At 35.9% G+C, this 23,150-nt stretch overlaps 1 pseudogene; it reads right to left on the bottom strand.

Moving 5' to 3' along the window:
- Positions 1–1,900: 1,900 nt before the first annotated feature.
- LOC120154493 lies at positions 1,901–22,846 on the bottom strand (annotated as a pseudogene).
- Positions 22,847–23,150: the final 304 nt, after the last annotated feature.

A 23,150-nucleotide genomic window follows, 5' to 3' on the forward strand; every position in this document is an offset into this window, starting at 1 on the left:
CAGACAACTCAAATCGAGTCAAAGGTGATTGAAGATCAATTGTATGTTTGTACATTGATCCAAGTGGCATTGATAACATTAGTGGCATGACTTTGCTTAATTGGGTTACTTAGGTTGGGTGATCATGTTGGAATTTAAAGCTCAAATTAAAACCTTTTCCCAAATACCAAAGCATTAAATCAAATTCAAAATAAATTATTCGATTGTCCAAAGTCCATTTTTAACCGACGATTACAATACCCATTTCATACAACATTAACCCATAGCATATTAATCACAACCCATAAATCCAAACCCATTACACAATCCAAATCGATAACCCATTTATAACATATCACCCATACTCTAAGTGGCTCAAATGGACTTAAACATTTGCAACATTGGGAAACCCTAATGGAACAAGCCTTCAGTGTCGTCGCATGCCCTCTCAGCTTCCTACGTGAGTATCCCCTTACCATAATAGCCATGAATGATGTGGTCCCCTCCCCATGATTTTTCTCGGTTGGTGGCAGGATGACAGGGCATCGAACACTCGTCTCATTAGTAAGTTCACATGCAAAGCAACAAAAAGAATGCAATTTTGTTTTTATTTGTAATACGGGTTATAAAAACCCCCCACACAAAAGATGTAAAGGGATCTCTTCCCCCATTAGAAAAACATTTCAAGGTTTTTCTTTAATCTCATTTTAAGAGGCTTTTTTTTTCGTTTTTCGTCCGGACAAAGTATAAGAATAAAAAAGGGGAGAGTCATTTAAGTATACCTTTTGGGTTGAGTCTTCCCATCGAAGCCCGGTAGTCACCGAAGATGAACGCCAGGGAAGGAAGTCGAGTCAAGGGACTCTTACGCTTAGGTTGAGTCTTGTATGTGGATTTGGGGTTTAGTTTAAGGGTTCGATTAAAATATAAAGGAGTTTAGTTGGAAATGAGGGGTATTCTGAGTTAATAACGCCGTCGATGGATGAGAAACTGAAAAGTCAGGGTTAGTCTAGGCATTTAGGGTTTGGCCTTTGGGTCCTTAGTCTTCAGTTTTGGGTGTTTGGAATGAAGATTGGAAAATTTAAGGTTGTTTCAGTTATAATTTAGATTTGTCTTCAGTTTTGGGTTTGGCCTTTGGGTCCTTAGTCGAGTTGAATTTTTAAAATTTTGAGTAACTCGTAAAACCAAAAAAATTTATGAGTATTTTCACATATTTGAGATTTGGTCCATGACTTCTTATTCCTTCAATTCCACCTTCATTTTAAGTCAATTTTTACCAATTTTGAACCATATGCTCTTAAACCATCATAGAATACCTATTTACTTTCAATTCATCTTTTTGGTAACATATTTTCTATTTTTTAATTTAATCCCTCAATTTTATCTGATTTTTTCTTCAGTTCCAATTTCAAAGAAAAATAAATTTAAAAATTGTAGCGTACCATTTTAGTTAGCCTTTTTTTGGTGGCAAAACATTGAAATAAAGAAGGCATGCACGCCCATCATTGTTTTTCCCTATGCGGAATTTTGTTCTAAGGGTTACATGCTTTGGCCTAAAAGTCAACCCAACGAAGCTAAAATGTTGACAATAATAAGTCAAAATCTTATTTTGTCGATACTTACCTGTTAGGTTATAAAACACAACTTGTCAAAAAATAGTTCAAATCTTTTGAACTCTACTCGATCAAATTCTCACCCATAATTAACAGGTTAATCATATGGGAAAAAGGAAATTTAATTGTCTCCAAAATATCACAAAAGGTTAACGTTCTATTTCCAGCAAACTAGGGATAAAGCCAACAAAAGGATCAAATTGGTTCATATTTGTTAAACCCAATTCACATCATAGATTCTCACAGCAAAAAATAAATAAAAAAGAACAAGTTAGAGTAATCACAGTCTCTCCTAGAATTGACAGTAACTCCTAAGCAACAACTTCAGAGAATTGAACATCTGAGAGTGGCAAGGTGGTTGTGGTTTGAACAGTAGAAGTCTCCTGTAATGGTTGCAAGAACTTGTTGTAGTGGAATTCAATCTGTAGTCGGTGATGTAGCGACGTCGATGCCATTAAACCCTGTTAGAAATTTAATATAATAGAATGTAATTAGTTGGTATTGAGTTAGTCAAAACTAACTGAGTTTGTTAAAGGTTGGTTAGTTTGTTAGATCAAGTTGTTAAACTTGGTTTAGTGGTGCTATATAAGTGTTGTTTGTAATAGGTTAAAGACAAGCATTTTGTAATTCATTTCTTCACATTTAGTAAACAGAGTTGCCTCTTTCACAACTCCTCATCTTCATTCACTGTCATTTACCTTCCTTCATCTTCTGGTTATTATGTCTCCTTTCTCACATGGTATCATTCGCTAAAAAGATCATGACACCATTTTTTCTGCTGTTGCACCATCGATTAACGATCAGACTCCTTTCTCTCACACCGTTGCTGCCACAGTGAGATTGTTATTCCACCGTCATTGATAGTGTTGTTGTTTCGATCATTAAGTGTCACTCCTGCATCAACGAGCTACTTTCTTCTTCCTTGACATCGATTTTTCTGTCGGCAGTTTCGAATCTGAATCAGTTTGACCGTTGAAATTCATCTTTTGATGAGTGTGAATGGTGATGTGTTCTTAGTTTTCTGGCTTGATTAATATCTGATTTTCATTCTTCATAGTGTGGTTTCATCAATTGTTTGCCAATGGTTGGTGTTGTTATAGTTTCCCACTTGCTATACGTCACTTTAATTCCTGGTTGTTCTGCACTTCTATGCTTCAATTGAGCTTGCTGAATAATCATTCATGTTGAACGGTTCAATTGATCCTCTAGTGTTTGGTTTTTTAAGTGACAAAGAATTTGCAGTTTTTTTTGGTGTGCATGCCTCCAATGTGTTCGACTAAATGCTTCAGTGATGTTACTATGAGTCCAATTCTTTGTTGTCGTTAAGGACAAGTTTTGTTATGTGTTGCATTGCTGGTTGGAAACTAGTGTTGTAAGTTGATGTTGAATAATGGCCATTGGTACGATGTTGCTTTGCTCAGCTATTGACATTTTAGTTTCTACATTGACTGTTATTTTTTCTCCAAAGTTTGACATGGAACTTGAAAGTCAAGTGTTTAACAACCTTGTTCTGTTGGATATATGAACTGCAAAACTACACCGTTAGCACTGACTGGAAATATAAACAGTAATTAAAAGGAATAAATTCGTAAACCGTGTCGTGGCAAAAACCACTGCCTTAGAAATGAATTTGCCCCGATGTGTGTAATCGCTGCAGTAGGAGGACCGTCCCCCGAGGTTAACACGGTCGCTCCGAATTCCGTACACCCGAAACCGGAGTAGACTGCTGGTGGTATTGCTCTTCTGATTGGAAAGCACTCAGAGAGAACTCACAGAGAGAACTGTAGAAAACACTTTTGTAAGTGAATTGTGAATGTTTGAGAGTGAGTTGAGAAGTTAAATATAGCTATCTATTTATAGGCTAGAAATAGGGTTAATATCGTCCATAAAATTTTAGGATTAAATCTCTTCTTTTGTAACAGCTAAAACGTCTAGACGAACCTGACTCAAAAATAGTCCAGGTTCATTGCATCATTATTTAGCTGTTATAACTCCTGAAATTATATCATGTAACCCCTGGAATTAAATCAAATAACTCCTGTAACTCCTGATATTAACAACTTGTCTCCTCTGTACAAAGCTGGAAATCAGTCCAGATACATTTTAACGTTTTTTAATTTAATTTAGGAAAAAGCTATTTAATTTCTGATAACTCATAAATCAACTGTTATCATTTGAAATTTAAACAGCCCTCAATAGCCTATAAATATCAGTTGAAATCTTTCACATTTTCCATTTATTTCTTTCAAAGAGAAATTCCTCAAGAATTTTCTCTAAAAAGATAGTATCCGCGCGGACATGTCGAAGACACGTATTACCACGACCACGACCACGAGCCGAGCCGAGCCGAGCCGAGACGAGATGGACGACGGTAGCGGCGGTGCGCGAGAGTCCCCCTTGTTCTCTATCACTCAACAAGGAAGTGGGAAAGCCAAGCCTTAAATACCATTCCTAATAATGTTTCCAATACTATGTAGGATTGAGCAATACCAACATTCCCCCACTAATGCAAAAGAAATCTTTTGAAACTCGAAAACAAACTTTCCAGAAGAGCAATAGCGAGATTAGTTGCTTAAGCATTAGTAAACGTATCTGGAACTAGTACATAGTGATGATGAGCAATCCTTCTCTTAGATAAGTGAAACTAGTCTGGAACTTTCTAAGATCAGGGTAAACTCATAACACACAACTAACCCCTTCATCCACCTGAGTCCTCGATGTGTAAGATATATATATACAAAGTATATATTTGGCCATCTTACCTCAGGATTCTAGTAAGTGTGCTAGAAAAAAGGCCCAATATTTTTCATAGAAGGCGGCTAACCCTTCTTACTTACATAGGTTATTTCATCAAGTTTATCTCAACATAAACCACCCTTTAAAAAGGGATATGAAATAATTAAGAGCTTTTATAATAGCTCAACCTCACAAAGGGTATGGTGACTTTCTTCAAGTTCATTGTTAATGAACCACCCAAACTATGGGCTAAGAAGTCATTAAGAATAAATATTCAACCTCATTTATCGATAAATTCAATAAGTTTTTCTCACTAGAACCATCCAAATACTTGGATTTGAATTTATTAAGAGTTTAACAAACTAAACCTTTCTGTAGGTAAGTTCATCATTTCCTACCCACTCACTCTGGGTTATGAACTTATTAAGAATAGATATTCAGCCAAAATTGGTAAATTCATCAAGTCTTTCTCACTAAGACCACCCAAAGCCTGGGCTATGAATTTATTAAGAACAATTAAGCTCATCCTGGGCATGCACATTATTCATCATAGGGATAGGCAGTAGGAATGTGCACTATGAGTCTTTCTATGGTTTCGTTTGACCACATGGAACTTAGATAACTAAGTTGGGTATCCACCATGAATTCCTCAATCAATGGGCTTTAGACCCATCCCCCTCTACGAATCTAGGACCAGCTTCCGACTTAACCCTTTGGTAAGTGGATCTGCTAGGTTCCTTTCCGACTTCACATACTCTAAAGAGAGCACTCCATTCTTTATTAAGTGTCTCACTGACTCATGTCTTATATGAATGTGTCTTTTCTTACCATTGTAAGCTTGGTTCATAGCCACACATATCGTAGCTTGTGAATCACACAATAATGAAACTGGAGGAGTCGGTCTTCCCCACAGTAGAATATCTGCTAACAAACTTTTGAGCCACTCAGCTTCTTGCCCAGTTAGGTCAAGAGCTATAAACTCTGACTCCATAGTAGAACGAGCAATACAAGTCTTCTTTGATGATTTCCACGAGATTACTGCTCCACCCAAAGTAAAAACATACCCACTCATAGAGCTTACCTCATCATTATCAGAAACCCAGTTGACATCACAATATCCTTCCAGTACCGCAGGAAAGGCAACAAACTCAAGTTTCCAATCCAAAGTACCCTTAAGATACTTCAGTAAGCGTTTAAGAGCAATCCAGTGCTCACCACTAGGATTATGAGTATATCTACTCAGTCTACACACATATAAGCAATATCAGGCCGAGTATAGTTCATTAAGAACATTAAGCTTCCGATTAACTTAGCATATTCAGTTTGGGAAACACTACTTCCTTTATTCTTAACTAGATGTATGCTAGGGTCATAAGGAGTTCGAACAGGGACGACATCAAAACTGTCAAATTTCTTTAGCACTTTCTCTATATAATGTGCTTGACATAAAGAAAATCCCTTCTCAGTTTTGGTAACTTTGACTCCTAAGATTACATCTACTTCTCCCAAATCTGTCATCTCAAACTTAGTGGACAAGAAATTTTTAACTTTGTTAGTGGACTCAATGTTATAACTGAAAATCAACATGTCATCAACATAAAGACTTATGATAACACATTCAGTGTCAAACATCTTCGAATACACACAAGCATCCGAACCATTCACAACAAAATCAAAACTAAGAATAGTTTTATGAAATTTCTCATACCACTATTTAGGAGCCTGCTTAAGTCCATAGAGTGACTTTTTGAGTCTACAGACTTTGCCTTCCATACCAGGTGCTTCAAAACCTAGTGGCTGCTCCATGTAAATCTCCTCATCTAGATCTCCATTCAAGAAAGCAGTCTTAACATCCATTTGATGTATCTGCAACTTATGAATAGAGGCTAGTGCAAATAATGCACGAATCGTTGAGATTTTTGTAATGGGAGAATATGTATCAAAGTAGTCTAAACCAAACCTTTGAGTGAACCCTTTGACGACTAACCTTGCCTTGTACCGCTGAATCAAACAATCTGGCCTTAGTTTCTTCCGGAAGACCCATTTGTTGGAGATTGGTTTGAATCCCTTAGGCAAGTCAACTAATGCCCAAGTATGATTAGACATTATCGATTCTAGTTCATCACTAACAACACTTTTCCAAAAACTAGCATCGATAGATCTTATAGCTTCTTCAAAAGTTTTAGGATCCTCATCAAACAGAAAAAATTGAGCTATAGGATCTGAAATGGAGTCTAAATCATTTATCTCAGAAATAAAGGAAGTAATAAAGTCTGGTCCAAAAGAGGTTTCAACTCTTTGCCTTTTACTTCTTCTAGGCTCGAAATCAATTTGTTCAGAAGACCTAGCAGGATTACTAGAAGAAGTGGATGGAATATATTCTATTTGTGTTTCAATATTCATTCTCAGTTCCTTTAAAGGAAAATTATTTTCAAAGAAAACAGCATCCCTTGACTCACAAATAGAATAATCTTGTAAAAGCATGAATCTGTATGCAGCACTATTCGTAGCATACCCTATAAACACTGCATCAACAGTTTTAGGTCCGATGGTGGACTTCTTAAAGTCTGGAAAACCCACTTTGTCCAGACACCCCCCACACTTTCAGGTATTGTAAATTAGGAGCGTATCATTTCCACAATTCATATGGGGTAGAATCTAATTTCTTATGAGGAACTCGGTTTAAGATATGAGTTGCCGATAGAATGGCTTCCCCCACATGTTATCAGATAACCCTGAACTTATTAGTAAAGAATTCATCATCTCTTTTAAAGTTCTATTTTTCCTTTCGGCTATACCATTATGTTGAGGAAAATAGGGGGCTGAAGTTTCATGAATTATGTCATTCTTTTCACAAATATCTTTTAAGAAATTAGATCCATATTCACCACCTCTATCAGATCTAACCCATTTGATTCTCCTATCTAACTGATTTTCTACTTCTGCCATATAAATAAAAAAGAAGTTTTCAGCTTCATCTTTAGTTCTTAGGAGATAAACTTTTGTATATCTTGAATAATCATCTACAAAGGTTATGTAGTAGTGTTTTCCTCCTTTACTTTCAGTGTTTCTAAAATCTGCTAGATCATCAGTCTTTCTATTAGAAACAGTCTTAAAGTGAGGTCTAGTATGCTTAGCTTCTACACAAATCTCACATTTGTTAAAGCTAGTTGTGTCTAGTTTAGGCAGAACATTCATATTCATTAATTTCTTTAAAGCATGAATATTCACATGTCCTAATCTAGCATGCCACATATCAATGGATTCAACAATATAAGCAGAAGTGGTAGCTTTATTTTCATTAAATTGAGTTTCTATGACAAATAAACCATTGCTTAAAAACCCTTTCCCCACATAAATCACCATTTCGGGAAAGTACAAGTTTATCTGCCTCAAAAACTAACTTAATGCCTGCCTTATTCAGAAGCCCACCACTTATCAAATTTCTACGCAAGGCAAGTACATACATAACATTATTTGAAGCCAGAGTTTTACCAGAAGTCAGCTTGAGTAAAACCTTTCCTTTGCCTAGCACTTCAGAACTGCTAGAGTTCTCCATGTACACACGTTCACCAGTGTTCCCATCCTCGAACTCGGTGAAAAACTCTTTCCTTGCGCAGAAATGATTCGAAGCGCCAGTGTCAACTACCCATTCTGAACTGTTCTCCACCAGATTAACTTCTGAGACCACCGCAACAATGATCTCATCATCTTCTTCTACAACGTGCATCTGTGGCTTGTTGTTATTCTGGCGGTCTGAGCGGTGTTGGCATTGGTAAGCTTTATGGCCGGGTAAACTGCAGATATAACACTTGAACGTCTTTCCTTCCGGTTTGGCCTTTCCTGACTTCTTGAAGTTGGTAGCCTTCTGTGGTTTCATCTTCTTGTCTTGATTCCCACGTTTCACGATCTTCTTAAATTTAGACTCAACCAAGTTAGCTTTAAAAGATAATTTACTCATAGAATTAGTAAGCTTATCTTTTAAACGGTTGGCTTCTTCAATCTTCATATGGCCTACAAGTTCTTCAAGAGAAATGTCTCTCTTCTTATGCTTAAGAGAGTTGCGGTAGTCGGACCAGGACTTGGGCAGCTTCTCAATGAGTACATTGGCTTGAAGCACCTCACACATTTGCATCCCTTCAGCGATGTTGGCAGCAACTAAGTTCTCATAGTCATGGACTTGATCCATTATTGGCTTGTCGTCAGTCATCTGGAATTTGAGCCATTTGCCAACAACATACTTCTTGATGCCCACATCGTCCGCACCATACTTTTTGTCGAGAGTGTCCCATATTGCCTTGACACTCCTTTCTCTAAGGAACATATCAAATAGTTTATTTGACATGTGGCTGAGCAGATGTCCTCGCACCGTCTTGTTATCTTTCTCGTATTTCTCGTAGATAGCGAGAGCGGAGGTGGCAGTTGCTAAGGCATCATCATTGAGGACCACATCTGCATCATTACCAGCAGCTGGGGTTGGCGGCATGGTAGGTGGTGGCTTGAGCAGCACATAGTCAAGATCAAGCTGCTCGAAGAATATCAGGATTCTTTGGGACCACCTTCTATAATGTTTGAGAGTGAGTTGAGAAGCTGAATATAGCTATCTATTTATAGGCTAGAAATAGGGTTAATATCATCCATAAAATTTCAGGATTAAATCTCTTCTTTTGTAACAACTGAAACGTCTAGATGAACCTGACTCAAAAATAGTCCAGGTTCATTGCATCATTATTCAGTTGTTATAACTCCTGAAATTATATCATGTAACCCCTGGAATTAAATCAAATAATTCTTGTAACTCCTGATATTAACAGCTTGTCTCCACTGTACAAAGCTGGAAATCAGTCCAGATACATCTTAACGTTTTTGATTTAATTTAGGAAAAAGCTGTTTAATTTCTGATAACTCATAAATTAGTTGTTATCATTTGAAATTTAAACAGCCTATAAATATCAGTTGAAATCTTTCACATTTTCCATTTGTTTCTTTCAAAGAGAAATTCCTCAAGAATTTTCTCTAAAAAGATAGTATCCGCGCGGACGTGTCGAAGACACGTATTACCACGACCACGACCACGACCACGACCACGACGAGATGAGACGGCGACGGCGGCGGTGCGCGAGAGTCCCCCTTGTTCTCTATCACTCAACAAGGAAGTGGGAAAGCCAAGCCTTAAATACCATTCCCAATAGTGTTTCCAATACTATGTGGGATTGAGCATTACCAACATGTTCTCCTTAACCAGACAAAATAGGGTGTTTTCTTGCTCAAGAGAAGCTTCATATTACACTCGGGAGCTTGAAGCTTAACAACCTTGCTTCCAATAAAAAGATTGACCGAATAAGTGAAGAAGAATGGCAGTAAAGATGAAGAACAAGGGGAAAAAACTCTTGAAGAAAAGAGAAGCTGAAGAAAGCTTCTTTCAACGAAAAAAAAATTGTTCAATGTACATGAATTCTAGCTCATGGTTCTAACTCACTAGGCTTGCAACATTGTTCAATCAACTCTCAAATCACAAGGTGAATTTCAAGAAGGGCGAAGAAGCAAGATCAAGAAGAAGAAGCAGGAAGAATGTTAGAAATATAATATAATAGAATGTAATTAGTTGATATTGAGTTAGTCAAAACTAACTGAGTTTGTTAAAGGTTGGTTAGTTTATTAGATCAAGTTGTTAAACTTGGTTTAGTTGTGCTATATAAGTGTTGTTTGTAATGGGTTAAAGACTCAAGCATTTTGTAATTCATTTCTTCACATTTAGTAAACAGAGTTGCCTCTTTCACAGCTTCTCATGTTCATTCACTGTCATTTACCTTCCTTCATCTTCTGGTTATTATGTCTCCTTTCTCACAAACCTTTCTTGATATCTGCTTGAAGTTCCCTAATAGGTATATAGCATCCAAGAAGCTCTTTATGTACTCCTTGCAGGATTCCTTACCTCTGCAAACAACCTCCTCGGTACCCTCGCTCTTGCCCAATTCCTCGGGTTTGGTAACTACAACCTCTGCCATGGAACCCTCCTTCGGTTGCTATTATTTACCGGTTGCCATTCGACTTATCATCTGATGATTGAGCAACATTTGGCAGCTTGTGCATTACGGTATCTCGATCAAATTTCAAGATGTAAGCCTAATTGCATCCCTCGTAAAGCCTCTCTCCCGAAGAATCGATGATATAATAAGCTTCTGGTTCAGCACTGTTCGGACATTCTGCATGACTAATGTCATCCCAGATGTTATCGAAAGACATTGCACCATGTAAAAAGTCGAATCTTCCCTCGTCAATACCTTCAGGATGGAAAAACCCGATAAAGGTTTTTTTTTGGCACTACAGAAAGAGGACGTATTTTAGCTTGGAGAACTGTCTCGAGATCGAAGTGCTTGTCAGGGAACTGCTCCCTGTAGATTTCATTGGTTCCTCCATTCCAATGAGCCTTCTCTAATCAAACTATAAAATTGAGACTTAATAGGCATCAAATCACGGTTTTTCTGAAACCAATCAGCAATAACAGCAACAAGGGCCGTACATGCTCTTTCACCAGCTGCTCGTTCACTCCGTCGATCAATAGATGCAAAAAAGACTTGGGCTTGAAGCTTCAAGTGTCCATCACAGCTTACCACTTCTTTGTGTTCCCATAAGCCAATGGCAAAATTGTCATCTCCGAATTCAGAAATTGATGAACGATTTGATAAATCCTCGTCAGTTTTGTGCCACTGCCAAAACAAACGAACATATTATTTAGATCCTAATGCACATTAATCCAGTAAAGGTTGTGCAGGAACAAACAATTGGAGTTGATAAAACATCATTTCTTAACATAGAACCCAACTATGGCCTTCAAAATGTATTATTTTAAGTCAATGAAGAAAGGGAACCTTTCAAACTAGACGAGATTATAAAGATATGAGCTGTTATGTTAATGACAGATATCCGAATCCCCAATTTGATACAGAAATAATAGCATCTTCACAGATGCATGAATTTGTGAGGAAACCACGTGATAAAAAGAAATGTTCATCTAAGCAATTGGAAGATGTTCAGAAAGATTAAATGTTAATTAAACTAAAAAAATTAAGAAATTATTCTTACCCCAAATGATTCATCAGAACTAAGCTGACGGCGGTCAAAATCAATGTCATCCCCACCTTCTTCTCCATTGGAGTGGTTCCCCTTTCACTTTAGGAGACCTGAAACTCAGCTTCCTTTTTCTCCAAGGCAAAATGCTGCGCTTTGAAGTCTGCAGAAGGGATAACTCTGACACAAATGCAGCGGAATCCTCAAAGTTTGAGCAACCTACATCTGATTTCCGATGGCTCAGGCTGTAGTACACCCAATCCTCACTGGTTCCATTGCAGGAGTAAGATGATCCCCCAACATAATTTGCATGTGCAAGAGTACCATAACTAAACGACTTCCTTATGGTTGTGTCATCTTTTACCTCATCCGATTCTCCTTCCTTAAAAATCGTCAAGTGAATCCTTGTCCAGTGGATACTCACCATCATAGCTTTGAGCGTAATCATTCACTGTGTAGACACTCATTTTCATCTGGAGTTTATTTTTTATATATATAATGATATAATATAGTTTTTGAAAATATATATCATATAGTTTTGAAAATATATATTATATAGTTTTGAAAACCTTTTTGAATATATATATAACATATAGTTTTGAAAATGATTTTTGAAAATATATATATTATATAGTTTTGAAAACTTTTTTGAAAATATATATAATATATAATTTTGAAAATATTTTTAAAAATATATCATATATAGTTTTTTAAAACATTTTGAAAACATATATATAATATATAGCTTTGGAAAATATTTTTGAAAACATATATATAATATATAGTTTTTGAAAATATTTTTTGAAAACATATATATAATATATAGTTTTTGAAAAAATTTTGAAAATAAATAATATATATATATATATATATATATATATATATTTGTAAATAATATTATTTTTATTATTATTTATATTATTTATTATTTTTATATTATTGCTTATTTATTTAATTTTAATTTTTTTCTTTCAGATCCAGTAAAAGTCTAATAAGGGAGTCAGGGCCTGTATGACCCAGTAGGTCAAGATTGAGTAAAGCCCGAATACCCAGCGGGTAAATCGGGTAAACAAGGGACCCTAGATATGTTTAGGGTTTTAAAACTTATCCAAGACGCAACTGATTGAGGGTCATTAGATCTGGCCCTCTGATCTAACGGGCCAGATTTCACCAGAGGTGCCCAACGGGCGTTTCAACGGCGAGTGGAGACCCTGAGATTTTCAACCAAGTAAATCGGGATTGACCCATCCTAAAATTCTTGGCCAACAACGAGCAGTAACCACGATAATCGAAAACGGCCACCGATGGAGGGGATATAAATACCCCCACCGAGCCATCAAGGATCACGAAACAGAACGGGAACCGGAGCAGAATAACCAACACATGAGCAAACATCAAGCAAGGATCGAAGCCAAATACCCAACAAATATACCAAAAAAAACAACACAATAGCCAAGGATACGAAAAACTGAAAACAAACCACAAAAAAATAAAACCACAACACAATCATACAAGGAAAGCAATCATCGAAAAAAGCAAGGATTAACACCGGTGTTGGCTCGGGAGAAGAACGGTCGCCGGATGGTGAAGAGGCTCGTTGAAAAAGGTAAACCTGAGATTTTGTTTTTAAGATATACGACGGTAGGGATATTTTTTGGGTGTTTGGGTTTTGGTTTTGGGTTTGAGACGTTGAGAGGAAGCTTTGGGGGGAAGTTTGGTTTTTTCCAGCCACCAGAGGTAGTGTCCGGATGGCGGTCAGCAGTTGGGTTCCATCGGAGAATAAGGTCGGTTGTTGGGAGAGTTTGGGGAAAGAGAGAAGTTTTTTTTAGGGTTTAGTATGAAATGAATTTTTTTTTTTCGATTTTTAGCTATTTATAGCTGAGGGACCTTTGTGCAAATATAAGATAGCTAAATTATTTTTGCAGTCTCTGGACTTTTGATGTGTAATTCATTTTAGTCACCTATTTTAATTTTGCCTCTAAATTTTCAATTTATTCAATTTAATCCTTCATTTATATTTGTTATATTTCACGATTTAATCCCCTAACTTTTTGTTTTCTTTGGTAGATCACTTTCTAATATTAATTCAAAGCCATAAAGATATAATTAATTTAATTCGGTCATTTTTTATTTTATTTTTTATCATTTTTTCTTCCTTTTAACATTTTTTCCTTTTTTTCTATTTTAAAATTTAACATTCTTTTAGTTTAATCATTTTTGTTGTTGTCTTAGTATTTTCTTTATTTTATTTTATTTTATTTTATTTTATTGCTTTTCACTTTTAATATTGTTGGTATTTAACTTTTTTTATCTATTTATTTTAACATTTTTTATTTTATCATTTAATATTTATTTTGACCTTTTTAGGGACAACTTTAATCGATCAAAGGTAAGTAATTTGAATCGAGTTTTTAAATTCTAATTTAAATTTAAATTTTCGTAATTAAGACAACCGACAAATCAAATGGTACCGAAAAGGCAGTTCAAGGGTGCTAATCACTCATTGACTGTAACTGACTCCCGAGCCTTACATATTTCTGGTAAAACGCAAATTAGGTAAGATGGTGTCTAATCAGCCTAAATATTTCTTTAAAATGATCGGTGGAGACTCTAACGTTTTTATTCAAGTCAAAACCCAATTCCAGGCCCACCCAAAAGACGGCTACGACAGCTTGGCGACTCCGTTGGGGATAGGTAAGTGAGTCAGGCCAGAATTAATTTTCAGTTGTCTTTTAAGTGAAAAAACAAGTTTAAATTTTAATTTATTTATTCGATTCATATTGTTTATCTTTGATTCTTTTTTTCAAATAAATAGTTGTACTAACGTTTTTTCAATGATTTCAGATTTTTAAATTTTTCATCTCTGGCTCTATACCCGAGCTCTGAACCCTTTTTAAGTGGAGATGAAAGTGACGCCTTCGTGAGAATTTATTCTCCGTACGGGGCCTAGCAAGTAACATTCATAATTCATATACCTTATGTCTTCATGTGAATTTATTCTCCGTGTGGACATAAGGAAATGTATCCTCTCGAGTTTAACTTAGTCCACATAATCTTGTAATGGGCTTAGGACTAAGGGTCTGGCAAGCCCAAGGGGGCACCGCCAAAGAGAACTCGGGTACATTCTTTAGAACCTAAACCGGGAGACTACAGGGAATTAGAGCCCACCCCGAAACTCCATTTTAAAAACTAGGATGCTTGAATTATCTGCTATTTTACTTTTTGTTCAAAGCATACGAACTAGAAAAATATACGGTTAGGATTTGCTTAAAATTAGCATGCGGGGTAGAAAGCATATATGGGTAAGAATTAATGCATGTTGGGTAGATACAATGTGGGCTAAGACTTTTTATTTTCATTATCATTTTGATTATTATCTTTATCTAACTAACTTTTTTCCTTTCATTTTTTTCTTCTTTTATTTATTTTTTATCATTTACATCATTCAAAAGAGGTGTTGATCCACAAAAAACATGTTTGTTAACATAATTAATTTGCATTAATGGACAAAGGGGTTATAATACAAGAGGTGAAAAACGTAGAGGTCTGGTTATGGTCAAAAAAGACTCAGAAAGAAAAGAAAGACAATATGCAAGGCAATTATGTGTCACATTCAATCAAGAAGACGTGGTACCCATAATCAAAGAGTATACCACTCTGTTGCATTGTAAAAGACTTAGAATGGACCAAGATTTACATCGAGCACATCAAAAGTTAACTTTTTAAGTTGACAAAAGTTACAGGGGCAGATCAGAAAAAGGTTATTGACCTGGAGAGTCCCTTCAAAGACAACAAGAATAAGATGGCAAAACGATAGCTGAAACTGGAGGCCATTAATGACGAATTCAAGAAACAAGCAAATAAACTTCGGATAGCTCCTATCGATGGAGGGTTCCAATGGCATTTCCGAAAGCGGCTCATCACTTGCACGGTTTAGCTAGATAAGTCAGACTTGTTCGACAGGGTATTCAACCAGTGACAGACGAAGGCAGAAAACTAGTCAACCTGTTAAAAGATGTTCGGGGTCTAGAAGACTTAGTCAGAATGTACCTTTAGGGGGTTTTTGTCTCTTAAGAAATAACACTTTTGTCCCAATAAGGATTATTTATAATAACATACGTGTTTTTGGATCAATGCCTCGAACATTTCATGCATCATGCATTTAAACATATCTTGCATTTTGTTATTTTCATTTCTTTACATTTGCATTAACTAACAGAAAAATGTCTCATCAAAAAAAGGGAACAAACACTGGAGATATCCCCTCGAGCATTGGACACAACTTATCCACATAACACTCGTTCAAAGAAGAAGAATATGGAAGCCAAAATTACTTAGCTCGAAGAGAACATGCTGAGGTTGCAACGAGAGTTGGAAGAAAAGATAAGCCAAAATAATCAAAGTACTCTGGATACGATCACTAAGAGCCAAGAGTCCTTGGTCGATCAGATTATTGCCAAGTTAGCTGGCTTACATCAAGCAAATGTACCCGGGGCAGTTCGTCTGATGGGGTAGCTATGCCTCCTACCCCATAGTTGGTTATCTCACCTAGAATTTTACCAGAACATCAAGGGGACTCATCCTCTATAAAAGCGAAGGTCTCGTCTACTGTAAGGATACAAACTTCTGTATCTAACACTGAGAATAATCCGGGTGATTATCATATACCGGATTTGGACGAAGAGGACAAGGCAAAGAAGATGGAGGAGAAAATAAAACAATTAGAGGACCAAATAAAGGTGGTTAAAGAAGACCATGACTACTATGAAGTCGATGCCGCAGAACTCAATTTAGTCCCAAACTTGGTTCTTTCTCTGAAATTTAAGTCCCTAGATTTTGAAAAGTTTGATGGGAACAGTTGTCCGTCAACCCACATTACCATGTTCTGTCGAAAGATGATAGGGTATGTAGGAAACGACCAACTCCTGATCCATTTCTTCCAAGAGAGTTTGTTGGGCTCAACCATCCGGTGGTACAATAAGCTAAGTCGACTCCGTATCAAGACTTGAAAGGATTTAGCCAAGATATTTCTGGAACAATACAAATATGTCAATGACATGAGGCTAGATCGAGTTATGCTACAAAGCATGGAGAATAAGCATAATGAAAGTTTCAGATAATATGCACAGAAATGGAGGGATTTAGCTGTGCAAGTTCATCCACCTTTGGATGAGAAAGAAACCATGAAGCTTTTCATGCAAACACTGAAGGCTCCTTACTTCGAGCACCTGGTGGCAATCACATCAGGAAATTTTTCTGACTTAGTCATGACTGGAGAAATGGTATAAATGGTCATAAATCAAGGCAAGATTGAGGAAGTGGAGGCTATTAAGAAACCTCCTATGAAGAAGAGGGATAGAGAGATTAACAACGTCAACACCTGTAACTCTAATAAAGGTGTTACAATCTCTAACCCAAAATCAACTGTAATTGTACCGTCCGGTACTTCTAGACAAGATTCAAGAGAACCTATGAGGGAAAGGGAACATTTCAATCTTATTCCCATGTCCTACGAAGAACTTTATCAACAACTTTTTTATACACACGTAGTGTCACCATACCCGGTGGAACCCATAAAGCCCTCATACCCCATGTGGTATGAGAATGCTCATTGCGGATATGATGGCGGTATCCCAGGGCACACTATTGAGAACTATTTCGCATTTAAGAGAATCGTGCAAATGATGAGTAAAAAGAATTGGATCGACTTCAACAACTCAGAGGCATCCTAATAAGAAAGAAGGTCATTTTATTCCATTTGCAGTATTTTGTTTGAATTTGTTTTTCATCTTTTCTATGTTTTTCTATAAGGATATTTAAATGAATTTATTCTACATTAAATATGGCGAGCATTGAATCTAATGTACAACTTGAAATTCTTTGAATATCAAATGAATTAAAAAAACTCTATAAATGATTGGAGTTATAGATCTTTGGCAAAATGACATGATTAAAATTTGATAAAACAAGGACCTTGCCCTTACCCTAGAACATACGCTCAAACACCATACCATTCTCTTGCAATAATCGATATAGCCATCTCCTCTCATAAGGGAATGAACAAGAGGCTTGGTATTAGGTATGCATAGGAGCGGACAACATGGGGCATCCCTTGCGTATGACATTACTATACTTTTTTTAAGGACGTTCAATAATGATCATGATATTTACAGATGGAATAGTCGCATAGGTGAATTTAGTTTATGTCAGTTGCTTGGAAATTGAACTCTAAAGATGGAATTTTTTACTTTCAACAACACCTATAATAGGTTCTTCTTGACAATCTTAAGAAATTGGATCTGTATACCTAGATTATAATTATACATGTATACCATAAAGCTGATCTATTCCACCAATTGGTTATAGAGGAAACTCAAAAGCTCTGGTTTTATGAATATATTATATTCAAACCATGACATTGTTCGGATACTTGGTAATTCGGTGTTTACTCCACTGTAATTGTCAGGTCGAAGACATTGTGAAGAGATGAACCCTTTAATTAGACTAAAAAAGGTGATTATAATTTTGAGCTGTCCCTCTAGAGCAATTGGTTGAACTCATGGCTTTATGGATAAAATTCAGCTAACCAAACAATGGCAAATTAAATCAAATAAGGAGTTTCGGTAAAAATGGACTAAGGGAGTTAAGGAACACCTGTTATAGTCAATTTCACATGAGCACTCAGGAATTTCATTTTTAGACCAATACTTCTGTACTACCTTTGTTAGAGGAGTCTATAAAGCTTGAACAAATAGAAGATTTCATAGAATTGAAATAGAAGGTCTAGTAATTCATTATGCTAGTTGCGTCATTTTGTCCACATCCGATTAAAATACCAAGCTAAGAAATAGGGGCATGTTGCAATGTTCAAAATGACCGAGAAAGAAATGACATTTTGGTGGCCGAGACCTTAGAAAATAGAAAGGCAACCTGTAGCCAACTCATCAATTTTGATACTTGTCAAAAAGCTATAACTCTTAAAGCATTAAAAAGCTATTGATTCTTTTGATATTCTTTATTTATGATGTGATTTGATTGTAAGTCTGAATTAAAGGTAAATACTTTATAAAATCTTTTTTCGTAAAATAAAAGAAATGAGAAAAACATTTAAACAGGGCAGTCTCAAATGTGAAAGGTCCTTAAAGCTGGTGAAGCTCATTTTGCCTCTATTGAAGAATGAACAAACAATGCCAGAATAATGGTGCATTTCACATTCTTGAAAGCAAGTAATCCGAGAGACCAGATAGAACTTGCAACACTCCCTTGCGACATTGTCAGTAACCCAAGAAGAAACTGAGGCATGGCCGATTCCAAGGATAAAACCAGCAGACAAAAATAAGGCTCAATCCAGGAGATAAAACAAAACTAATTCATGTTGCATACATTTATCATTTTTTCGCATACATAATTTTTGCAACTTTATATTCAAGTTTCAACTTCAAGACGAAGGATACTCGATTCAAAAGCACCTTCGAAAATCGATGGTGGTTGCTTAACTCAGTGGTGAGGAGCTACACCCAAAACCAACTTGACATATTAAAAAATCGGCAGATCTTAGAATCAACTTCAGACGGGCTCGAGTGCCAATTCAAAACGGATCCAGCTCAGCTCAACTCAACGACGGGTGGCTAGTTTCCAGTTAACATTTTCAAGATAGATTTTAACTCCACGACGGATGATATCTGACCGACAGAATATATCACTTCGTTTTCCCGTGAATGGGAGTCATCTAAAGATGTATGATCGGCTTAGACCCACGAAGGGAGGCCATCTTTCATTTAAAGGAAATTTACAGCTCAACTTAAGTCGAGAAAAGCTGTCTATCAACAAATAACTTTCCAGTTCAGATTTCGAGTTAGATTTCAACTTCACAGCGAAAGATATTGGACTTGAAACCATACAACTTATACAAGATTGGATTTCAACTTCACAACGAAGTATATCCAACCCAAAGCCAATTTGGTGAAGCACTACAACTCGAGATTGGATTTCAACTTCACAACGGAGGATATCTAACTCAAAGCTCAACTTCACAGCGAATGAGACATTCACAATTTCAACTTCATGACGAAGGATATCGTACCCAAAAGATTAACCAAACTTCATGACGAATGAGTCATCTGTGACATAAAAATGAAAAACCAGTTTCATTCAGAGTCAATTTCAACTTCACAGTGAAAGATATTGAACTCGAAAGCAATGTAATTTTGGATTTTAACTTCACAACAAAGGACATCCAATTCAAAGATCAACTTCATAGCGAATGAGCCATCCACGATTTCAACTTCACAGCGAAGGATATCGTGCCCAAGTGGATTGACTTAGTTTCACAGCAAATGAGTCATCTGTAATAATAGGGGTTATCTCCCAGCATATTACAATATAGCTTAAGGTGAGAAGGGTTATCTATCAACAGAAACCTTCGAGTTCGATTTTATTCAGCTCAAGGGCATATCAAATTTACAGCACAGCTCAAGGTGAGAAGGGCTATCTGTCAACAAAAACCTTTGGGTTCTATTCCATTCAGCTCAAAAGCATATCAAATTTACAGCATAGCTTAAGTCGAGAAAAGCTATCAGTCAACGAAAACTTTCGAGTTCGATTCTATCAGCTCGATGACAGCGAGGAACTACTTTCCGGTTGAAGTTTAAATCGAGGTCTTTAAGTCAAGAAGAAGACATGGGGCAATCTCTTAGCCTAGTTTAGCATAACTCAAGGAGAGAAGGGTTATTTGTCAACAAAAACCTTCGAGTTCAATTTCATTCAACTCAAAGGCATATCAACCACATGGTAGCATCGAGGAATTACTTTCTGATTGAATTTTCAAACCAAGGTCTTTAAATCGAGAAGAATACCAAGGTTGATTACAATTTGTTAATAAGAAGTCACATTCCGATTCAAATTTCGAATTCCGATTTCAAATTCATGAAGAAGGATATCATTTCAAGACTGACTAAACTTCGTGACAGACGAGTCGTCCGCAACTCAATTTAACAGGGAGTTATTCTTAATTGCATTATCAGAGTCAAATTTCAACTCCACAAGGGAAGATATTAGACTCAGAGACCCTTTCATACCGAACGAAAATTTGTGTCCTTCTGTCTTTGTCCTATTTTTCGTTAGACGAAAAAAGACAAAGATGGGCAGCTGTAGACACTCATTTTCGTCCGGAGTTTTTTTTATATATATAATGATATAATATAGTTTTTGAAAATATATATTATATAGTTTTGAAAATGATTTTTGAAAATATATATTATATAGTTTTGAAAACCTTTTGAATATATATATATATATATATATATATATATATATATATATATATATATATATATATATATATAATATAGTTTTTGAAAACATTTGAAAACATATATATAATATATAGTTTTTGAAAACATTTTGAAAATAAATATAATATATGGTATTAAAAACATTTTGTAAAAATAAATATAATATATATATATATATATATTAAATAATATTATTTTTATTATTATTTATATTATTTATTATTTATTATATTATTACTTATTTATTTAATTTTATTTTTTTATTTCAGGTCCAGTAAAAGTCTAATAAGGGTCTAAGTGAGGGCTTGCTTGACCCAGCAAGCAAAGATCGGGTAAAGCCCGAATACCCAGCGGGTAAACCGGGTAAACAAGGGACCCTAGATATATTTAGGGTTTTAAAACTTATCCAAGGCATAATCGATTGAGGGCTGTTAGATCTAGCCCTCTGATCTAACGGTCCAGATTTCACCAGAGGTGCCCAATGGGCGTTTCAATGGTGAATGGAGACCCCGAGATTTTCGGCCAAGTAAATTGGGACTGACCCATCCTGAAATTCTTGGCCAATAAAGAGCAGTAACCATGATAATCATAAACATATCCGATGGTGGGGATATAAATACCCCCAACAAGCCATCAAGGATCACGAAACACAACGGGAACTGGAGTAGAATAACCAACACAGGAGCAAACATCAAGAAAGGATCGGAGCCAAATTCCCAACAAATATACCAAAAAACAACACAATAACCAAGGATACAAAAAATAAAAAAAAAACCACAAAAAAATCAAACAACATCACAAGCATACAAGGAAAACAATCATTGGAAAAAGCAAGGATTAACACCGGTGTTGGCTCGGGAGAAGAACGGTCGCCGGAAAGTGAAGAGGCTCATCAGAAAAGGTAAACCCGAGATTTTGTTTCTTAGATCTACGCCGATGGGGATAGTTTTTGGGTGTTTGGGCTTCGGTTTTGGGTTTAGGATGTTGAGAGGAAGCTTTGGGGGAAGTTTGGTTTTTTCCGGCCACCAAAGGCAGTGTTCGGACTGTGGTTGGCGGTGGGGTTCCATCGAAGAATAAGGTCTATTGTTGGGAGAGTTTGAGGAAGAAGAGAAGGTATTTTTGGGGTTTAGAATGAAATGACTTTTTTTTACTTTTAGCTATTTATAATAGAGGGACCTTTGTGCAAATATAAGATAGTTAAATTATTTCTGTAGTCCCTGGACTTTTGATGTGTAATTCATTTTGGTCACATGTTTCAATTTTGCCTCCGAATTTCAATTTATTTAATTTAATCCTTCATTTATATTTGTTATATTTTACAATTTCATCCCCTAACTTTTTTTTTCTTTGGCATAACACTTTCTAATATTAATTCAAAGCCATAAAGATATAATTAATTCAATTCGGTCCTTTTTTATATTTTTTAGCATTCTTTTTTTCTTCCTTTTAACATTTTTTCCTTTTTTCTCTTTTAAAATTTAACATTTTTTTAGTTTTTTTTTTGTCTTAAATTTTTTTAGTTTACTTTAATTTTATTTCTTTTCACTTTTAATATTGTTGTATTTAACTTTTTTTATATATTTATTTTATAAAATTTTATTTTATCATTTATTATTTATTTTGACTTTTTTAGGAACAACTTTAATCGATCAAAGGTAAGTAATTTGAATCGAGTTTTTAAATTCTAATTTCAATTTCAATTTTCGCAATTAAGATAACCAACAAATCAAATGGTACAAAAAGAGTTGTTCAAGGGTGTTAATCCTTCCTTGACTGTAACCGACTCCTGAGCCCGACATATTTTTGGTAAAACGTAAGATGATGTCCGATCAGCATAAATATTTCTTTAAAATGATCGGTGGTGACTCTAACGATTTTATTCAAGTCGAAGCCCAATTCCGAGCCCATCCGAAAGACGGTTGCGACACATTGCAATCATCCCCTCGAGAAGCCGTTTTCGTTCTCCTGTTAGAAAATACTCCGTAAAGATTTTCACTTTTCTAAGACCAGCTTTAATCGCAGAAAGCTCGTCCTTTTCCATTGTGACACTTTTTTCAGACTGGAGAGGTGATGCAATCGGCACTGCAGCTCTCTGTTCCGGTTCAGTACTTTCTTGAGCAGTTCTAAGTTCCAAAAACCTAAGTGATATCTGCATGATGAAGGATAACTTAGGTGGTGTTTATTTTCACTGTTTAAGGTCTTCAAATCTCTTATGCCTGCGCCGCGCAGACATTGAGCTTCGCAGACCATTTGTTGTTTTAGAAGACAGAAGCTCTTCTAACGTCTACGCGTCCTCTTCTTGGCGCAAACGTGGACTTATGTCTTCAAAGCTCTTCTAACCTCTTCAAAGAACCATTTTTGCTATTAATTTTTTAAAAATTATAAAATGTCATTAAATTTAATGAATTATTACAAAATAGTCACTTTAATGTTGTAATAAATTATAAAAGTTCGATAATAT

Source organism: Hibiscus syriacus, unplaced genomic scaffold (genome assembly GCF_006381635.1).
Source record: "Hibiscus syriacus cultivar Baekdansim isolate YM2019G1 unplaced genomic scaffold, ASM638163v2 tig00002840_pilon, whole genome shotgun sequence".
In the NCBI taxonomy this organism is placed as follows: Eukaryota; Viridiplantae; Streptophyta; class Magnoliopsida; order Malvales; family Malvaceae; genus Hibiscus; species Hibiscus syriacus.